This window comes from Macrotis lagotis, chromosome 3, assembly GCF_037893015.1.
Source record: "Macrotis lagotis isolate mMagLag1 chromosome 3, bilby.v1.9.chrom.fasta, whole genome shotgun sequence".
Classification (NCBI taxonomy): Eukaryota; Metazoa; Chordata; class Mammalia; order Peramelemorphia; family Peramelidae; genus Macrotis; species Macrotis lagotis.
In genome coordinates, this window is record NC_133660.1 from 284778649 (window position 1) to 284799523 (window position 20875).

Genomic DNA, 20875 nt, shown 5'->3' on the forward strand with positions numbered 1-20875 from the left:
TGACTTTTTAGGGAGCTCTGTAAAAAAAGAATTTTCTTAAAACAATCTGGAATCTGGTTTTCTAGGGCTTTCCTCCCATTATCCGTACTTTGAAAAAATTAGGGCCCAAGTGACCTGGTTCTATTCTGTTAATTTTCAGAACTGGGGTCATGATTAAGCAGGACAGCCAGAGGCTGTCATTGTGCCATTAGAGGTGAAATTCTTGGACTGGCACAAGATGGACCAGAGCCAAGCATTTGCCAAGAATGTTTTCATTAATCAAGAATGAAAGTTGGAGGTTTGCAGGCGATCAGATACCATCATGGTTCCAACCATAAATGATGTTGACTAGCATTCTGGTGGTGGCATTTTTCCCACGACCCACTCAGCAGCTTCCAAGAAATCAAAGATTTTGAGTTCTGGAGGCAGCATGGTTAAAGTTGGAAAGTCTGAGAGGAAAGGGCAAACTGATAGTTAGTGTCCATCGAGAGACAGGTTTGGATAGACTAGGTTGTTGTTGGTGGTTGCCCAGCAGGAATGGTGCTTTGCTGGCTCAGGAAGAAGAAAAATCAATTCAAAGACCAAAAGGCAGCATCCAGACCATCACCGATATTTCTAACTCCTATCAACTTGGGCCATGGGGTAGACTGATTCTGGAAAAGGCAAATGAGAAGAAGATCTTGCACAAAATATCCATTACTATAATAAACATCATTATGCAAATCACACCACCATTCATTTGGTCATTGTGGTTGTCTTCAAAATCAGATGATGATGATTACTTATTATTATTATTATTATTACCCATTATCTCTAATTCATAAGATGCCCTCATCCCTCTTCTGATGCTGTCCACAGCCTGAAGCAGGTCCTTATCATCTCTAACTTGAATACCTGCAAGTTAGATTTCCCTGCCCAAGTGTCCCCCCCCCAAAATCTCCTCCACCCAGCTAGCTGCCAACATGATTTCCCCAAAGCACAGTTCTAACAATATGATCCTCCCCTCCTTTCAAATAAACTCCACTGGCTCCTTATTACCTCTAGAATCAAATACAAAAGGCTCAGTTTGGTATTTCAAGTCTTTCCTAACTTACCTCCTTCCTGGCTTCCAGGTTTCCTTCGATATGAAAGCCCAGATCAAAGGTTTAAGCTTTGGAAGGCTGTCACTATGAAGGAGGTTAAGCCTCAGGTTGGCGTGGTATTCAAACAGAAGGTTCTGAACTAGATCCTGAAGGCTTCTAGAATTTGTTGAGTGAGGAGATCACATGAACACAAGTGCATTTGAGGAAGATCACTTGGTTAGAGTAGGGAGTGGGGAGAGACTTAGGCAGGCTGAGGAGATGAAGGACTGGACTAGAGCACTGTCAGGAGAGAAGGGGCTGTAGTATCAAGGTACTACAAAGTAGAATTGGACAGGTTTTGGGCAATGACTGCATAGAAGGGGTGAAAGTGTGGAGTGAGGATGACATCTAGGTTTCACAATAGGAAGATGGTAAAGATGACTTCCTCAACAGTAGCAAGGACATCGGGGGGGGGGGGTTACATAATTTAGTTTTGAACATGTTGACTTTAAGATGTCCACTAGATATCGTTCTAGATGTACAAAAGGCAAAGTGGAGGAAGGAGACTGGAGGTTGGCAGAGGTTGAGGTAGGAGAGGCAGATGTGATTGATTATCACTGGCATAGAGATGGTCACTGGCTCCATGGGAGCTGATGAGATCCTCAAGGGATGCAATACAGAAAAGGAGGGACTAGGAAAGAACTCTGTGAGACAGCCCCAGTTAGCAGGCATGTCTGTAGTGAAGAAGACTGAGGAAAGCTCCCAGAGGTGGAAGAACCAGGGAGATGGAGAAGAACAAGGGGAAGAGGGTGATCAACAGCATCAAAGGCAGCAGAGAAGTCAAGAAGGATGAAAACTGAGAAGACATCATTGGATTTGGTAAGGAAGAGATTAATGATATTTCCCAGAATTGAGAACAGAACCTGGAACATACACAGAAGGCAATTAACATCTATTTGTTGACTTGGCTTGACCAGTCCTGCCCACTAAGGTCAAGTAGAACATGTCTGGCCCCCTTTTCTCCATGACAACCCTTCTAGTGTTTGAACATGATCATCATGTCTTCTGTCTTCCAGGTCCTTCCTGTTCCTTAGCCATGATCCCAAGGCTCTTTATCACTGTAGTTGTCCTTGACTAGACACAGTCTAAAAGATATCAATGTCTTTCCTAAAATGTAACTCCCATATGGATGGTGGTAGAGCCAGGACTGAACCAAACCAATTTAGAGAGCACTTGAATATCCATAGTGATCAACCCCATTCCCCACCCCACCACCCCCTCTCTCTTACACACACACCCCCCTCCCCATATGATTGTGTTTGGTTTTTTTTATGTTTTTGCAAGGCAATGGGGTTAAGTGGCTTGCCCAAGGCCACACAGCTAGGGAATTATCAAGTGTCTGAGGTCACATTTGAACTCAGGTCCTCCTGACTCCAGGACTGGTGCTCTATCCACTGCGCCACCTAGCCACCCCCCTCCCATATGATTCTTAAAGAATTCCTATTTTACAAATGAGAAACTGAGGCAGAGGAGGTGCAGCAGCTTGCCCAAAGTCACCCAAAGGATAAGTGTCAGAGGTGAGGTTTGTTCCTCCCTAACTCAACTCTAAGCTCCAACACTATACATATCTCAAGTATAAGGAAGGAAAGGAATGGCTCTATCAAAAGAGTCTGGATTTAGTTAAGTTCTACCAAAGTCAACAGCTGAAGATGGGAGCCAAAAAAGCAATGCTACACTCAGTCAGTCACTAAGCATTTATTAAGTGCCTCCTGTATGCAGGGCAGCAGGCTAAGAAAAGCCAAGATAGTCCCTGTACTTAGACTGAATCACCAACCTTGGATGCCCAAGGAGCACCTGAAGTGGAGTGAATGCAGCATCGTCTCCATCATCCCAGAGGCAACCACTTTGCTCTCCTCTGTCCTGGTCTGCCTTATCTGCAACTTTGTGCTTGGTGGGTTCTGGGGATCCTATTTTGGGAAGAACATGGATAAAATGAAGATGGTCTGGAGGAGAGTGACTAGGTGATGAATGGCCTTGATTCTACTTATACCATATGCTAAGATGTTTAAGCTTTGGAAGACTGTTCAAGGAAGGAGCCTGAGCCTCAGGCGGCTCAGCCCTAGAATCTGATATCAGAAAGCAACTCATAACGCAGAGAATGATCTCAAAGTGTCAGGGCTGCCTTCAAGGCTGGGGCCACCATTGTGGGCTGCTTCCACAGGGCCTCAGAGATTCCAGGACATGCCCTCCTTTACTTATGGGAGCCAGGAGGAAAACCTGGAAAGACAGCTGGTACTAAATCCAAAGATCTCCTCAGGACCCAGGACAGCATTCCAAGAAGTTCTCCGTTCTGGGGCTCTGGAGTCCCATAAGACTTTCACAAATGGCAAACTGAAGCCAACAAGAGCTGGTCACTGGATAGTGGCAGCAATCATCAGTACAGACAAACATGAATCACTGTTAACCAAAATCTGAGGACCCAAAATGACACCTTTCTCTAGGGACTGAAAAAGCAACAAGAACAGCTAGTACTTAAGCACCCAAGTAGCGAAAGCCAATTGTGATCAGGAGTAGGAAAGAACCAAGTTCTTGTCTAGGCCTGGCTGAATAGTTAGTTCTGGGGTAAATCTAACAGAGGTACTGCCCACTCTGCTCTGCAGGCACCACAGCCACACAGCACTAGACTGAGATACTTTATTCCAAATTGATCCTACTCCAATTATTTCCATTTGGTGAGGGCCATATATATGTCTGTCTAACTTGTCTAACTCTTAAGTAAGACTTTTGGACCTAACTTCAAAGTTAAAATTTGTCTAAAGTAAAGAACACCAATCTTGGTAAATTTACCCAAAATCTGCCCTAAAGCAAACAGGCTAGATCAGCCACCAACCCCAAAAACACTACTGGGGTGAAATTCAACTATAACCCCTTAAAAACTGGTTGGAGCCAGCAAAATGGTTGAATCCTTAAACCGATTGCAGGGTTCACTTTTGCCTTATGAATGATTCCGGATTATTTTTATAAGTGAATGCTAGGCAATCCTGCACTGGACTTAACAAAGGACAGTCTCCTCACTTCCCTTCCCATAAACCCTCATTTCACCCTGGTTATTTTACAAAAACCATCATCAGTCCCTAAAATTGAATAGTTACATGAATTCTGTAACTAAATATTTGGCAATGTATATACATATAATTGGGGGGGAGGGGAGAATGAGAAGCAATACATGATCTTTTAAATAAGAAGGGAAATGGCCAATCTCAGGCTCATCTCTGAGAAGTGATAGAAAACTTATTTTATTCAGAAAGGAAGGAGGGTGGTGGGAGTCCTCTGGCTCCCCTCAGTCTGTTGGGCCTCTTATGGAAGGAGGACATCAGCCAATCCAACTTCAAGACTGAAGCAGGATTCTAGTAATCCGGTAGGAGCAACCCAAGGGAAGGTGGGCAAGGCAGAGCTCAAGGCTGGTTCCCAGGGACAGTTAGATATGGTACATTATTGGAGGGTAAGTGGAGGAAAAAAGTAACTAAGGTGTGCTTCCTGGCTCTTAGTGCTAACCCACAGCAGTCATGAGCTCATGGGGATGGCAACCAAGTGAAATTTAAACATGGCATCTGGAGAACTGGTGCAACAGCTTGGACACTAAAGGCAATGGCCAGGTGGGCCTCAGGTGGCTTCCTTTCCCAGAGGCTCCTCCCATTCCCTCTCCTTCTGTCATTACGTCTCTGAGACCAGGGCTTCTCCTCACACCTGCTGTCTTGGACAACATCAGCCCCCTTTTATTCCATATGAGCATCTCTTGATGCCTTTCAAGTCTCCTTTGCTGCTGTTCTATCAAATACAGTCTGTATTTCCCCATTATAATTCATAGCAACTCTGGTCCTCTTTATCACTGTTGATCTGGAAAAGTGACAGAACTTATCTAAGAAATGGAGCAGACATTTATTATCCTTCCACACTAAGAGATCTGCTTTGATATTTCCTGTGTGAATTAATGCTCAGATCATAAGACTTTGTCCACACTGAGATGCCCCAATCCCCCTTACCCCTTACACACGCACGCGCACACACACACACACACACCTGCCTCCTGACCAGCTGGATAAGTCAGCACTCCCCTGCCCCTCCTCCCCCCAGCAAAGAGCCTTGTCTTACCCAAAGGCAGAAGAACTAAAAACAGCAGCTGGGGAGCTCAGTTGACTCACCCAGCATAATCATCTCCTCCCAGAATCTCCAGTCTCCTCCTGGGGTTTTTGCCAACACAAAGTAAAAAAGAAACACAGGGTCTTAAAAAAAAAATCTCTCAGCATTTCTGAAAGTCTCTCCACCTAAGGTGCAGATTTAACCCTCCAGCTGAATTTTCTCCAATCATTCTTCAGTGTATTGAATGGTGCTGGCTGGTGTATGAGGCTAAAAGGACTGTTTCCAGGATCATGGGTCTCTTTCCAGAAATCATTTAGTGCATTGAAGTAAAACATTACTACCCCTGTGCATACTCATCTGTAAACGGTTAAGAGTGATCTACAAGGTTTCTTCCTTCTCTGGGGTCCCTAATGAAGGAAGGAGAAAAAAGAACTAAATGTTCAGCTCTTCAGAGACAAGGGCAAGATCAACACCGAGGAATCTACTTCTCCTAAAGGATGCTTATTAAGGTCAGTAAAGGCAAGATCGTCCCCCTGTTCTCACCCACACATTGTCATAGCTACTCAATTTAAGGAACAATTAAAAGTTCACCTGATTGCTGTCGTAAATAGGCAAAATCTCACAGGTCAGCTTGCATTGGCAGGCCTGTCTGTGGCTTTGTCTTCTTCACAAAACAGACATGTCACTAAAAAGCTTTACCGAGAGAGGGCACCCATGCAGCAGAGGCGAGGGTGGTGAAAACCTAGGCCTGAGGCCCACCAGCTCTCTTGATTCACCAACATCCAAGATTCCAGGAGGCTAGCCCTGCAAAACAGGACACGGACACAAGTCCTGGGACTGGGGACATCAATTCCTCTACCATTCCAAAGCCACCTCAGAGTGCTCTACAACCCCTCAAAGAGTCTGACCAGTTGGGCCAAGATGATCACATGCCTTTGGATGGAAAAACCTAGTGAAAAAATGACTGAGACTATAGCTTCTGGAAAGCACTGATCACACAACAAACCTGCAAAATCAAAAGCATTTTTATATAGTAATAACAAAATCTAGGTAAGAATAACAAAAAAAAGTTCATTCAAAGTAATAACCAAATGCATAAAATCATCTATCAAAGCACAGACTCAACACTGGTACAGTTATGATCCCAAAAAAGCGCCTTAAAGAAATAACAAAGATGGCACAGTGGATAGAGCATGGGCTGTGGAGTCAGGAGGACCTGAATTCAAATCCTACCACAGACACTTGATACTAGTTGTGTGACTCTGGGCAAGTCACTTAAGCCCATGGCTATGCAAACAAACAAACAAACAAGAAATAAAGAACAACTTAAAATCAGAAGAATAATGTTCATGGCTGGGCTGTGCCAATACTATAAAAATACTATAGAAATTAATTTACTGAAGGCAAACTCTTCAAAATTAGACAAATTAACAAAATTCATTTAGGGACAAAAGAAAAAAGAATAAAGGGAATAATACTTCTAGTACTTCATGCTATATTTTAAAACAGCAACCAGCAAAACTATTTTTTACTAGTTTAAAAAATAGAAAAGCAAATCAGTAGAACAGATAAAGAATAACAAAGAAAAGCAGAAACAATCAACATGCAATTACCTGGTATTCCACACTACCACCATCACTGCCACTATCACCCCCACCACCCCAAAGAACAATTTACTTGGAAAATATTCCATATTTGACAAGAATTGCAAGGCAAAATAGAAAGCAGTCTGGTAGAAATAAGGTTTAGACCAACATCTTATACTATAAACTCATAATAACTTCATATCATATTATATTAAATAATTCTTAAGGTTTTTATTAATGTTTCTTGCTTTTGTTCATCCTCCTAATTTCCATTTTATATAACAAATAGTACTTATAAGACAAAAAACAAAAAAACAAAAAAAGAAAGGAAAACTCATAAAAAAACTCCATAAAATGAAAAAGTACAAAAACCTAGACAATGTTTATAACCCCTGTGGACCTCCCACCTTCACAAAGGGGTGAGGTGAGAGTGTTCTCTCACTTCTTCTCATTTGAGTCCTGATAAATCGTGCTCATTTTATCATATTCACTTTTGATTTTTGCCAATGTCATTGTTCTTTCTGTTGCCACTATTGTAGTTACTGCATGTAAAGTTTTCTTGGTTCTGTTGACTTAACTCTCCCTCAGTTTTTATAGATCTTTTCATATTTTTTTACATTCATCACATCCAACATTTCTTTAAGCACAGGAATATTTCATTTCATTCAAGAACCACAATTTGTTTGACCATTCCCCAATCAATGGGTGTCTACTTTGTTTCAAAATCTTTGCTAATACAAAATGTGCTGCTATAAATGTTTTGGTGTATATAAGGACTTCCTTTTTTCAATGTTGTCCTTGGGGTATAAACTCAGTAACTGGAGTCTCTGGGTCAAAAAGAATGGACATTTTTTAGCCAATCTGCATAATTCTAAATTGCTTTCCAAACTAGTTGTACCATCTTTTCAGTTCCCCCAAATATTTTAAGTCTATTATTCTATAATTCCTCCATTTGCTTGGTAATTTTTTGACACTTTTATCAATTTGAAGGTGTGAGGATGATTTTAATTTGCATTTTTCTTATTATTAGTGATTTAGAGCATTCTTCTGAAGGGGTTGTTAATACTTTACAATTGTTCTTGTAAGAACTCTTTGTTCAGGGCAGCTAGGTGGTGCAGTAGATAGATTACCTGCCCTGAAATCAGGAGGATCTGACCTCAAATCTGACCTCAGACACTTAATAATTACCTGGCTGTGTGACCTTGGGCAAGTCACTTAGCCCCACTGCCTTAACCCCCCCCAAAAAAGAAGAAAAAAAAAGAACTCTTTGTTCATAACAATAATAAGTCACTAAACAAAGGAGAGAGGAAATTACAAAAAAAAAAACCCTGACAAATTTTCAGTCATATGGAATTTTAAAAAATTTTTGCACGAACAATATTAATGCAGCTAGAAAAATAAGGAAGTGGTCAAAGAAAAAAAATCTTTGGTTCTAACTTGGGGGGGTCTTAAAGTTTTAGTTTAAATTTAATCGTTAATAATTTAGAACTACACTAAGAATTTGGGACATCTATTATTTCTCAAGGGTCTGATATGTGAGATAATATACAATTTGTTGCATTAATAATAGTTCCATTTATAGAGGTGGAAAGGTGGAGAGGTCCTAAGGCACAATGCATAGAGTGTCAGGTCTGGAGTCAGAAGACCTGAATTTAAATTTGATCTCGGACACTTATGAGCTATGTGACCCTGGGCAAGTCACTGAACCCTGTTTGTCTCGGAGACTATATCTGCAAAATGGGAGAAGGAAACAGCCAACTGTTCCAGTGTTTCTGCCAACCCTCAAAAATGGGGTCATAAGGAGTTTTACATGACTGGAGATGACCAACCTTAAGGCTGGCGAGTATCTTGTTTGAGCCTCACCATCACCTGGAGAGGTAGGTGTTATTGTTATTCCCATCTGACAACTCAACAGAGATTAAGAGATTAGCCCAGGGTCAACGGGACCTCAGGACTTTCCAGCCCCAGATCCAGTGCTTGTGATCTGGGGATAATGATACAATAATGCTAGTCTTTACTTCTCAAAGAGGACCAGACATCAGGGAGCAGAAGCCATGACAATCAGGTGAATTGGATTTGAGTGAAAGGGGATTTCTCACTTTCTCCTCAGGAGTCAACTGGGTACAGAGGCCAGATAGGAAACAGGACAACTGGAGATGGCTCTGGATTCGAGGCAGTCAGGGTGAAGTGACTTGACCGAGGTCACACAGTTAAGCATGTACTAAGTGTCTGAAGCCGGATTTGAACTCAGGTCCTCCTGACTCCAGAGCTGGTGCTCTATCTAGAGAAGACTCACATGGACTGATACCAAGGAAAAGAAGAGCACACAAATGGAAAGAACAACAAAACCACTGAGAGTGAGAGTTTTTCTTTGCAAAACTGGAGAGACCTCCAGGATCAAAGGAAGGGATCTCTGTAGAGGTGGCAGACTATAGTGATGGAAGGTTTATGATGCAGTGCTAGAATGCTGAGAAAGCTTTTTTCCTTCTTTATTATTTGTTTTCTGGGAGGAGGAGAAATGAGGGATTCTAAGGGAATTGTAGGTGGTTTAAAAACCAAAAAAAAAAAAAAAATTCTTTTAAAATTCCAAAAGAAAAAGAAATGTCTAGACCAAGTTTATTCCCATGAATATCTGGACTAGGTGGTAGAGAGGATGCATGAGTTGAAGGACAAGAGCAGAGTGGACTGTCCTGGGGGAAATAAAGTCCCTTGACCAGTTTCAAACAACACGACTACCATTCTACCTCTACTGATTTAGACGCAATAGTATCCAAAGAATCTTCATTGACCGTTCCAAAAGTCAGCAAAGGAGAAAAGTGGCATCTGGTGGGTGGGAGAAGGGACAATTTGAAACCAAGGAGGAACTCTTAGAAGAAGCCCAAGAGTAGAAGGTATCACCTAGGAACTGTTGGAGAGAAGAAGAGCCAGTGGATACAGGGTGGTGACTATGGACAGCAACAGTGGGACATGCTGAGGGGTTTCCTGCTCCACAGCAAGGTGATGGGATCCCAGGACAGAGAGAAGATTGCCTGGCCTTCCATCAAAGTCTTCTTCAGATCTGGGGTGCTTTGTCACCAGCCAGCCCTCCTCCACAGAGTGGCCAAAAGGCATTTTCCTTAAAAAGGTAGAGCTTGGTATCACCTCCCGCCCACCCCTCAGTGAACTCTGGCTGCCAGGACCCCCAGGGTCAGTCTAAATGGCTCTGCTTGGCATCTCAAGTTTTTCCCAAGCAAGTTCCCATCTCTCCCCTTTTTTCACACATACCTCCTGTCTACTGGCTCTGCAATCCCATGCTGGAGTTCCTCTCAATGCTGCTCACCCCCTAGAACTGCAGTACTAAGTAGAGGGTTTGAAACATGCTTGTTCATGAACTGTGGCCCTACTAAGACAGCGTCAACTCTGGCTAAGCCCGCCCAAGCTGGAAAAACAGCAGATCTGTTGTCTAAGACCCAGCCCCTCTAAGGGTGATGACTGTCCCCACAAGAAGAAAACCCCAGATTCACCAGGTGCCAAGATCAGCTGGCACTTCCTATATGCTATCTCATCTGGCTTATGGTGGTGGGGGGGTTCTAAAGGAACTCCCAGCAACCACAAGTCTATTTATTGTCTGCCTAAAAAGTCAGTGTCCAAATCAAATATTCAAAGTCTAAGTAAATTTTCCCATGGAAACAAAGTTTATGTCCCAATTCAAAGCACAGAGTCCAAGGAGGTCAAAGAGAAAAAGAATGATGGCCAAAGTCCCTTTTGTACCAGCCAAAAAGCAGAAACAAAACTGATGCCTGGCTACCCCATGGCAGACACAAAGGTAATGTCAACTCCCTACTCTGCAAGACAAGCATGAACAACGCAGAGGAGCCTGGAGAGACCCTGAGGCACTGATGCCAGCGAGGGGAACTGGCCCAGACCTCGGCCCAACCTCTTCCTCCAGGACAAACACTTGTGGAGGCTGATTGAACACCTCCTGTCAGGGCAGACAAAGTCAATGAGTCCCATGGTTTGGCTAAACTTTTTTTCTTTCTCTGTTTTAAAATCTTTGTTCCAAGATAAGGCTTGTGCTGGCTGGGGAAAAGGACTGAGGGACCTAGCCTAAAAATGCAATGTCCAAACAAAAAAATCATCCCTCCCTATTGCAGTGCTTGAAGGCTGCGTGATCTCTGGATCCTCCTGAGCATCCTACGAGGGAGGGGCTTCCTCAGCCACAGCCAGGCATCAGGGAGGCTGGGAACTGGGGCTTCCTGGCTTCTGGATGTAACACTAGGGTAACTATGCAGGTCAGTCAAATGACACCACAGAAACATGACCATCATCATATTACTGTAACCAGCATTTCTATGACACCAAAGGTGTGCAAATCTATTTACAATGACCTCATCAGAGGGAGAGGCTCTTATGGTCCTCATTGAACAAATGAGGAAACAGAGGCAGAAAGAGGTTCAGATGAACTTTGGATCATACAGCTAGTGAGTGTGTCTGGGTCTTCCTGAGTTCAGGCCCAGCCCTCCATCTGTCAGCCCTCATCTGAAGGTAGAGGGAGGCTTTTAGGAGGCTGGAGGGGAGGCGAGACATTTGGATGTCCAGGGAGTGGGGGGATAGAAGAAGTCCGAGTAGAGGGAAGGGTAGATATAGATGTCAGGAGGCTAACAGGGGAAGGAGATTTTCCTTCAAGTTGAGGGACCATGACCTTGGACCACTGATAGTCTCTGAGGCCCTCTTCTTACTTCCCTGCCAACCCCTCACCAGAATGGGAAATGGAACCATGAATCCTAGGAAAAAGGTGAGTGTGGAAGGGAAACAAAGCAGTGATTTCCAGCCCCATTCAATCCCTCAAGTCAAGTCAGAAGCATTGATTAGACACTTGCTGTGTGCCCAACTCTGGGGGGACCAGTTGCTGGAGAGCTTAAGAGCAGAGAGAAGCTGCCTACTTCCAAGTGCTTCCATTCAAAAGGGGCCCAGCTTCGGGTACTTTCTTCCCAGCTGGCCTCAGAGCCAGGGCTGCCTGTCTTACTGCTGCCATGGTAGCAAGAGGCAAAGTCGCTCCAAACAAGAACTCCGAGCTAGGACTCTGTGGTCCTCAAAGACTGCCAGTGGCTGGGAAGGGTAGACCTCAGCTGGGAGCAGAAAGGCCCATGTCTGCCTCCCAAACTTCTCCAAGGTGTGACTGTAGGCATTCCTCGCTGAGCCTCATGTTCTTCTTTTGTAAAATAGGGTGAGGAGTTCCTGTTGGAACCTCCAAAGGAGACCATATGGGTAAAATGCTTTGTAAACCTTAAAGCACTAGAGGAAGTGGCAGTTCTTCTGGCCATGGGTCGACACGTCCGCCTTGACATCTACTTACAAACCCCAAAATAAACCCGATCAACAAACATGGAGTGGACCAGAGACTAGGGCAGTGCCAAAACCTTCAAGAGAGAAGAAATGACTTTGGAAGAGAAGCAAGGAAGGGACCAGCTTCAAGGGACTGGACATTTTTTTTCTTTTTTTCCCCCCAAGTAGGGGAAGGTATAAAGAAGAAGAAAAAATAAAGTTTTTGATTAAAAACAAAAACCAAATGTGATTTTAAAAAACAGAATAAAAAATGAGCACTTGATCTACAATGTGTACAGATTCCAAATGCTTTCCCTACAGTTCCCTACAGAGGCTGGAAGGAATGCTCATTGGAAGCCACTGTCTGAATTAAAAGGGACCTGAGCAATACCACCAGCACATGAGAAATTCAATGACTTTTCCAAGGTCACACAGTCCCCCATCCCAACACCCTGTGGTAGTCACCAAGTCTCAGGCTAAGAAACTTCTGAAATGCATGTGCGTTCCATCCGGAGGGAGAACCCTGGGTGCCGGCTGTAACTTCATCCAAATAGTCTTTTTTTCCCACCCATGTGGGTTCTCCCCCTCCATTGATGAGATGCGTGGCTGCAATGACTACTGTGATTTAGACACAGCACCGGCTGGTGGCCACCTTCTGGGAATCCACTTCCTCTCTCCTCCTCCCTCTCTCCTGAACAGGTGCCATAGGGGAGTGGACTCCAAGCTTGAAGGTCACCTCCCTACTGCCTTCTGAGGTGGCAGATGGAGACTTCATCAGGTCAAGAGACGTCCTGTGGCCAGAAGATCAAATTCCACCTACTTGGGGGCTTCCAGTACCATCACGACCCAATGGAAAACAAGTTCATGGCAGAGTAGATAAAGTGTTGGGTTCAAAACTTGCCTCTGTTCCTTATGAATTATGTGACCCTGTACAGGAGACTTAACCTCCAGGCTTCAGTTTCCTTATCTGTAAATAATAATTCCCTTGTAAAGACCTAATGAAATCCTTTATACAAAGTGCTTTGTGGAGTTTAAAGCTCTGTATAAGGATCCATTATAGTTTTCATTACTATTGTTTTCAGTATAATAGGTCACTGTTAGTGGGAAAATTGGATATTATTTTAAGACCCTTATTTGAGGTCCACCCATATCCATTTGCTCTTGATCACCAGCTGGGAAGAGAGGGAAGTCAGCAAGGTCAGTCCCAAGTTCCATGAGTCCCCTCCCAAGAGCACCCCCCCCCACTTACTTAACAGGACCTTGGCTTTGGGAAGCTTTTGTGCCTTCCATGAGCCTCTTTTGGGGCCAGTTTCCTCTAACAACTACATGGCCCCGAACTCCTACAGGGAAGGCCCAGGAAACCCCAGTTTACCAAAGGGAAGAAAAAATGGATGGTAAGATCCAGGACCACTGGGGCATCACTTACAAGGAACGCGAGTAAGAAAGCTGCCAAGTTGCCTACCCCCAAATGCTGCAGAAGAACCCCATGTGTCCATCCTGAAAGATTTCTTCTAAATCCAACTGAAGAAAGTTGCGTCCTAGGTCTGCACTTTCTCTGGCAGACAGCTCCACCCCATCAAGTGACTGCACCCTCTCCAGCCTGGATGCCAGGCATCCCGTGGAGAGATAACCAGCTCATGTGAGCAGGGCACACATGGCAAGAGGAGGGGAGGGGGCAAACTTGGTACCCGGGAGTTCTGAGAACACAGCCTGGAAGCCTCCCACCATGCTTCTGCCCAAATATGAAGGAGAAATACCTCGGACATCAAGGCAACTGAAGCCTGAGGAACCTTGAGGAATTGCTTCAAGAAAGGGGCACGAGAGGGCAGCTTGGGTGGTGCAGTGGATAGAGCACTGGTCCTGGAGCCAGGAGGACCTGAATTCAAATTCAGCCTCAGATGTTTAATTGCCTAGCTGCGTGACCTTGGGCAAGTCACTCTTAGTCCCATTTCCTTAAATAAAAATTTAAAAAAATATTAAAAAAAGAAAAGAGCACAATTGCCCAGCATTTGGGGTTCCTGAAGGGCCTCCCCAATAATTGCCAAGCACTGAGCAGTCTCCCCTGAAGACAGGGGAGACAGGTGGCAGTGCCAGCTATGTGAAGGTCCTCTTCCCTTCCCAGATGCCTCAAATCAAACCACAACTTCCCACAAGCAATGTCCCCCTAATCATAGCCTAAAGCGAGAGAAACATATTCAAGAGCCAACTCTGAGTCCTGGGACCTGAGCAGAAGTTGGGCCCAAGAAATCTGGCAGATGGCTTTCCATCTCCCCCCAGAGAAGGCAGACCAAGGAAAGGAAGGTGGCTCCAGGGAGGGTGGGAGCTTACCAAGGAGGCACGCCTCTCCCCAGCTTCTCAGATTGCTCATCATGGCCCCTCCAGTTTCCTCTCTGCACTACAACTCTGGGGGACCCTTGGCCATGGAGGCTGATCCCCTTTAGTTGCATCCTCCATTCCAAGACCTCACCACCTGGCCTGGGCCTGACATGGCCATCACTGCAAAGGGGCAGCCATACTGACCTTGATGGCAAGTTGAGGAGGAAGGTAGCTGAGAGAAGATGTACACTATGCCCTTCATCCAATACCAGTCCCCGAGGCCTCTGCTATGCTCTCCGCCCCAAGCTGGGGCACTGGCACTGGGACACAGGCACTAGCTTCACTAGTGGATCCCTAGGGAGCTCCCCTCCATTCCCCCAGATCACTGTCATTGTGGGGAGCGGCAGGCAAGGTGAGGTGAGGCAAGGCAGGTGAGCTCTGGTTTGCTTGGCAGGAGGGAGTGATGAAGAGGGGAGATGACATGGCACTCCCCACACCCCCTATGCCATGGGCATAGAGTGCTTCTGATCTCTCCCTACACCAGAGCCAAGCCCTTACACAGATCAGGCCCAGCTGGACACCCTAGAAAGAGGCAGCAATGGGCTGGCTGGCTTCCAGGAACTCTGATGTTCCCATCATCAGGCCCAGAACAGAAGAGGAGGCTGAAGGAGAGCTGTATGGGGCAGTGTGGGAACAGAGTGAGGGAAGTCTAAATGTCTGCACAGTCAGTCCCCTCCTGTGGGCAGTCAAACTTTTCCCAGTGTGATCCTGGATCCTGTGGTCACCTGGGACAGACCTGAGCTGCACTTTTCCCAGCCCCCCCCTTCTACCATTGAGAGTGTGAACCCCCTGACTTTAGAGCAGCCAAGGCAGGGCAACCCCAGTCCTGGAGCAGGGCTGGGCTCCTCCTTCCCCCAGCACTACCTGGGGCTGCCACAGAATGGGGCTGGTGAGCGCCTGAAGTGCTTGGGGAGGGACCGAAAACGGGCAAGCCAGGAACTTGCCACCCCCCCCCCCAAAGACAAGGGCCTGAGCCTCTGTTGGACTGGGAAGACCTGGGGTCCTTAAGTCTCTTGAGGAAAGGACCCTTGTGGACAAGTCCATATAGGCTGTCCCAGGCCAGGAAGCCTCCCAACAGTGCTGAGGTTCAGGAGGCCTAGACAGAATGGACAACTGATGTCCACATCAAAGGCTACTCCTCATCTAGGGGCTCCCTGACAGAGGCAGTGGGCCTGCTCTTCTGGGGAAGAGATAGCTGCCAGGGCCAGAAGGTCTCCACCTAAATGAGGGGAGATTTTTCTCAACCTCTCTGGACCTGGACCTCAATGGATTACCAGGGCGAGGAGGATGGACAGGAGCCCTCAGGACTGCACCCTCCCTTCTCTGTCCAGCCATTTCCATGGGCAAGCTTTCAGTAACTGGTTCTTCCCTAGCAGAGGCTGGGGGGTACCGACAGGACATGAAGTAACCTGAACTGGGTCTGGTACCCTTCCCACACTTCCCTTCCTCAGACCATCAAAGGTCTCCTCCTGGGTCATGCGGAGGCCCAAGCTCTGTCATAAACAAGGGGACCTCCGCAGATCCCAACCCCATGGGGCACTCACTTGGGGAGGGGGACCATCAGGATGCTTCAGCTCAGTTGCTCTGGGCACCGTGCCTTCAAAGCATGAATCACTAAACCAGTCTTTTGGCCATGGTAAACCAGGAAATGAAGACCTATATCTCTGGGGTCAGGCCAGATCAGTCAGGTCAGGTCAAGAGTCAAACCTACTAACCGATCTTACCCAAAATCCTCACTGAACCCAGGGGAAATAGCTTGCTCAAGTGTGAATGCAGAGGGATGGTGTGGCCTGCAGCCTTGGGAGGCAGCAGGGCCTAGAAACACAATCACAAGCCAGAAACAAAGCACTTTCCCATGCACTCCCTCAGCCCAAGGCAGGCGGAAGGAATCTGAGTCTGGCTTCACATCTCACCACAGACACTTACTACCTGTGGCACTGAGAACACGTTCCCTGCCTGGGTCTCAGTCTCCTCATGGTAGAGCAGGTGGCCTCCAAGGCCCTTTTGGCTCAAGGTCTGTGATCCTATCCCAAGCAACAGGTGAGGTAGGGAGGACCCTGCAACATTTTTCCAGTTGAGGAAGCTAATGCTCAAGAAGAGAAGACCCAACCCCAGGCCCCAGGTTCCTTCAGCCATCCCCTCAGGCCCTGGCCAATGGCTCCTCTTTCTTAGCCTCACTCCATCTACCTTGCCTTCCTCTCCCCCTCAGCAGCCCACAAAAGGGGCCAGACCTGCTCCAGGTCCACCCTGGGGGTGGCTCTGCCAGAACCCATCCCCTATTACCATGAAGGACACACCCAGCACCTGGGCACCTGCCCTCACCCTCCTCCCCACCCAAGGTTCCCACAGCAGCCCAGGAGACTCCAGGGACTCTTGGGTGAGGAGCAGCCTTAGGCAGCACAATCTCAAGGAGAGACTGACTCAGAGGAGCTCAATAAGCAGGGGTTTCAGTCTCCCTCCCCATTTCAGGGAGGGAAAGCAGTGGGCAGGGGCAGACCAGTCTAACAGGCCCTTGTTCCCCTGTGCCCCACCCCCAGCAGCTCACATGCACACACACACACACACACACACACACACACACACACACACACACACACACACACACGAGCCAGAAAACAAGCACCTCAGAGATGCCCTCCCTTCCCCACTAAGGGCTGGCTTCAGGCCTCTGGATCATCTACAGCCCCTCCTGGGGCCACGAGCCTCTCCTACAAGTCTGGCCCTTGGCTGGGTGGTCACAAACTAGACCCACAGCTCCAGGTTAAACAAAAGTTTCCGGGCTAGATCATTGGACGGGTCCACTCTCAGCAGAGGAAGGGGCAGAGATGCTGCTTCCTGCCCTCCTCGTGGCAGGCCCTTCCCTCATTGGCTCCCATCTCTTAGTAACCCTTCCCATAACGACACAGAGAGGCTAAAGCAACTTCAATAGTTAAAGGAGTTGATCAAAATGTCCGAGAAACAAGAAATCAGCAAGACTGATTGAACATGGGGTGGGGAGGAAGTCCCCATCAGAACTCTCCACAAGGGCTCCCCACTGTACCAGCAGTCAAGAATGGTTGATAATCCATGATGGAAAAGAAAAAGTAAAAGGCACAGAAGCGTGCAGGAGCTGGAGGAGCCGCCTGGTCTGCCTTCTCTCTGACATGACCCCCACCACAGCTGGCAAAGTGGGAAATAGTTCAATAAAACAAAACTGGGAAACAACTATAAACAAGAGGCCAGCAGCAGTGTGGGAGAGGGGAAGGGGCTTTGGAATGGGAGTCAGAGGGTCTGGTTTCAGATGTGAACTCAATTACTTCCTATATGTGTAATCTCTGGCAAATCACCTGCAGGCTGTACACTTCCCATCTTTTTTCTGGAAAATGTGAGAATGGGCCTAGAACTTTAAGGAAAGTGGAGAGAAGTCCTTTCCGGCCCTACCTCATCATTCTGGCTGGTTCAGCCCTGGTCACTTCCCTCCCCCATCTCTCCAGGACCTCCTGTGTGTTCTGGACCCAGGAAGGCCAGAATAAAAGTTGTTACTGCTCTCTTTACTATAGGAAAAAGTCAGGGATCTCTACAAACTTAAGAGGACCTTGAGAATATCCCCACTCTGACACTACATATTCTATATCAGATAACAAGGAGACCATCAATCTAGAAAGAGCCCTGGAGGCCTTGCTGAAGAGTCATTGAGTCTTCCTTCTTCCTCATACCCAGCCCTCCACAAACCGGAAGAATGGAAGCCATACCAAAGATTCTCAAGAAAGAATGAGTGGGCCAAACCAGAATCCTCATTCGCGCCCATCCCATCTTCTGTGCTTGCTTGCCATTTCAGGATCTTGCTGGAGTGAATCCTAAGTCACCATCCCAGTTCCCAAGGAGGCCTTCCCTGAGGCTACCTCTCTCCCCTTGCTCCTCCCCCTGGCCTTGAGGCCTAAGGATCTGAGTACCCACTCAGTTCTGCCACTAGAACCCCCAAGGATGAGGCCAGTCCTTTCCCCTAGCTCCCTTTCAATTTTCTCATCTGTTAACAGTCTCCATGGATCTTCAGAGACCCTCTAGGGCCCCATGATTCTGCTGATACAACTGAAAGCAGAGAAGCTGACAAACCAGAAGAGAGGAGTCTCAAATGAATCTAGATGCTTTAGAGGGAGTGACTACCCAAAGGCCTATACCTAAACAGCTAGCTGACTGTAAAGGCATTTATTCTTAATTAACATTTCATATGAAATTTGGATTTCCAGGTGAGAAGCTAAAAAAAGTAGATAAAAGTACAGAAGAGGGTGGACATCAGTTCATTTGGGTAGCAGTGAAGGAAAGAAACTAAGTACAGGGGGTTCCTTTTGGGATCCCAAGGTCTCCTATTAATATTTTCTTCCACCTATTTCAATTGCCCAAAAGTAGCTAAATTGACCTTTAAAGGTTGCAAAGCATTTCCCACATATTAACTCCTTTGAAACAAACAATCCAGTGAGGAGACTTTTATGGATGAGGAAACTGAGGCAGGAGGAGGTAAAAGGATTTAAATGCCTAGGGACTTGGGCACCAGTACTGCTCCGCAGGTGCTAACAGTGAGAACATGACAGACTCCAGGGCTCTCTCCTTTCCCATGGCCTTGAGGCCAGTGCTTACTCCCTAGCCCTTGGGTTCTTCCCTCCCAGTCTATTTTTCCTTCATCAGATTACACAATCAATCTCTCTGCCCTAGAGAAAGCAACCAGAAAAGAGATGCTCCTGGGGCCCGGAGTTTCCTTAGGCAGACCCAGAGGCCTCTTCCTTCTGGTATACTCTGTCCAGGCCCCACAAACCAACTAGAGGTCAGACCTGGGCCAGCCAGGTCTTCCAGGCCTCAGAATCCATGTCCTGGCCACAAGCTTCTCTCCGCGGCCCCCCCCCCCATCTGACCCTATCTCCCCTCCTCAAACCCCAAAACTTCTCTGGCCTCTAAATTCAAACAAACTTCTAGGCTTGTAAAGCCCTCACAGCCCAGGTCTAACATATCTTTCCAGCCCCAAGAAGCCTAGTTAGTGGGTGGCCAGGAAGGGCCTTCAGGCCCATAAAGCACTGTACTCATTAGCTCAACAATCTGACCTTGCGTCTTTCCTCACACATGACCCTTCCTCTCCTATTTCTGGGTCTGTGCACCAGCCAATCTTCTATGCCCAGGGAGCTCTCCCTGCCTGCTTCTAAGATTCGATGAATTCCGGGATGGCTAGATGGTGCAGCGGATAGAGCACTGGCCCTGGAGTCAGGAGGACCTGAGTTCAAATTTGAGCTCAGACACTTAGTAATTACCTAGCTGGGTGGCCTTGGGCAAGTCACTTAACCCCATTTCCCTGCAAAAACAACAACAAAAAGATTCGATGAATTCCCTGATCCCTCACTGCCACCAGTGCTTGAGACCCCCAGACCACCCTGCCCATCTCCACCTTCACCTTATTCTGGATGTCCTTGCCTAGGCCCATGTGCTCTCCACGAACAAACATTTCTGAAGTGCCTACGTTGTTTTCTGGTTGAACCCCCTGAACATAAACCCAGTGAGAGCAGACTCTTAATCTAGGCTTGACTGGCACATTCAATGGGACTTTATTTTTAATTAAAAAAAGCAAAAGACCCACCATGCCAAGTACTGTCTCAAGTCTCCAAGGAAGCTGGAAGCTGTCAGGGTCAGGACATGGTTTAGCTGAGATGCTCCCCACCACTCCTCTACACCTCAAGGCAGCCTCAGAGCAAGGCTCAGGGGCTGAGTCTGTCCTGAAGGGTATCATTCTTCAAGAATCTCATTCCGGGGCCTCCAGATAAAAGCCCTAGCAGTGATCTTGGGTCCAACCTGTCTGGATATGGATGAGTAGAGTCCCAGTGCCTGCTCTGATGCCCCAAAGAGCTGAGCTGGGAGGAGGAGCTGGTGAAAGGAACCTTTCCTGAACTAGCAGGTGCTAAAAGCAGTCACACCAGATCATTTTGGAAGGGTTTGCCACGGAGAATTTCTAGAATTCAGGCCTCCCAAATGTGAACAGAGAGACATTTCATTTTTAAGGAAAGCCTCCCCTCCACCACAATCCTGTAGGCTTCTACCTCATGTTTGCCATTTTGTCATTAAGGGATTGGTGTTTAACAGCCTGGATCTGGCTCCCTGTTGGCAGCTTGCCCTATCAGTTTTTTCACAAGTAGCTTCTGTGGTTTCAAGAAAGGCAGGGTGTTTGATTTTAAACAATGTTTTAAAAATATATTTCAGAATAGGGTTCATCCATTCTGCAATGCAAGGTGGGGGGGGGGAGAGAGAAGGAAAAATTAAATCACACCAAATAAAGGAGCCTGAGCTACATTCAAGGAAAGCACCTAGACCACGCAGCAAAAGAAGCCAACCCAAGGGCTATTCCAATGTTCTGTTTGAAATGACTGACTTAAGAAATAAGACTTATGATGTGGAGGCTGGTCCTGTGCTTGG

General features: G+C 46.6%; 1 protein-coding gene across 6 annotated transcripts in view; it reads right to left on the reverse strand.

Annotated features, from left to right (window-relative positions):
* Nucleotides 1–20875, reverse strand: part of MARK2 (microtubule affinity regulating kinase 2) — a 53043-nt gene that overhangs the window by 21472 nt on the left and 10696 nt on the right. Inside the window, exon 1 of one of the 6 annotated variants that reach the window (XM_074231205.1) lies at nt 2875–19319. The exons of 4 other annotated variants lie outside the window; for them this stretch is intronic. The gene's annotated coding sequence lies outside the window, so the exon portion shown is untranslated. Of the gene's footprint in view, nt 1–1073; nt 2292–2874; nt 19320–20875 lie in introns of those variants that run through there. One more of the 6 variants, XM_074231207.1, reaches the window with a different exon arrangement.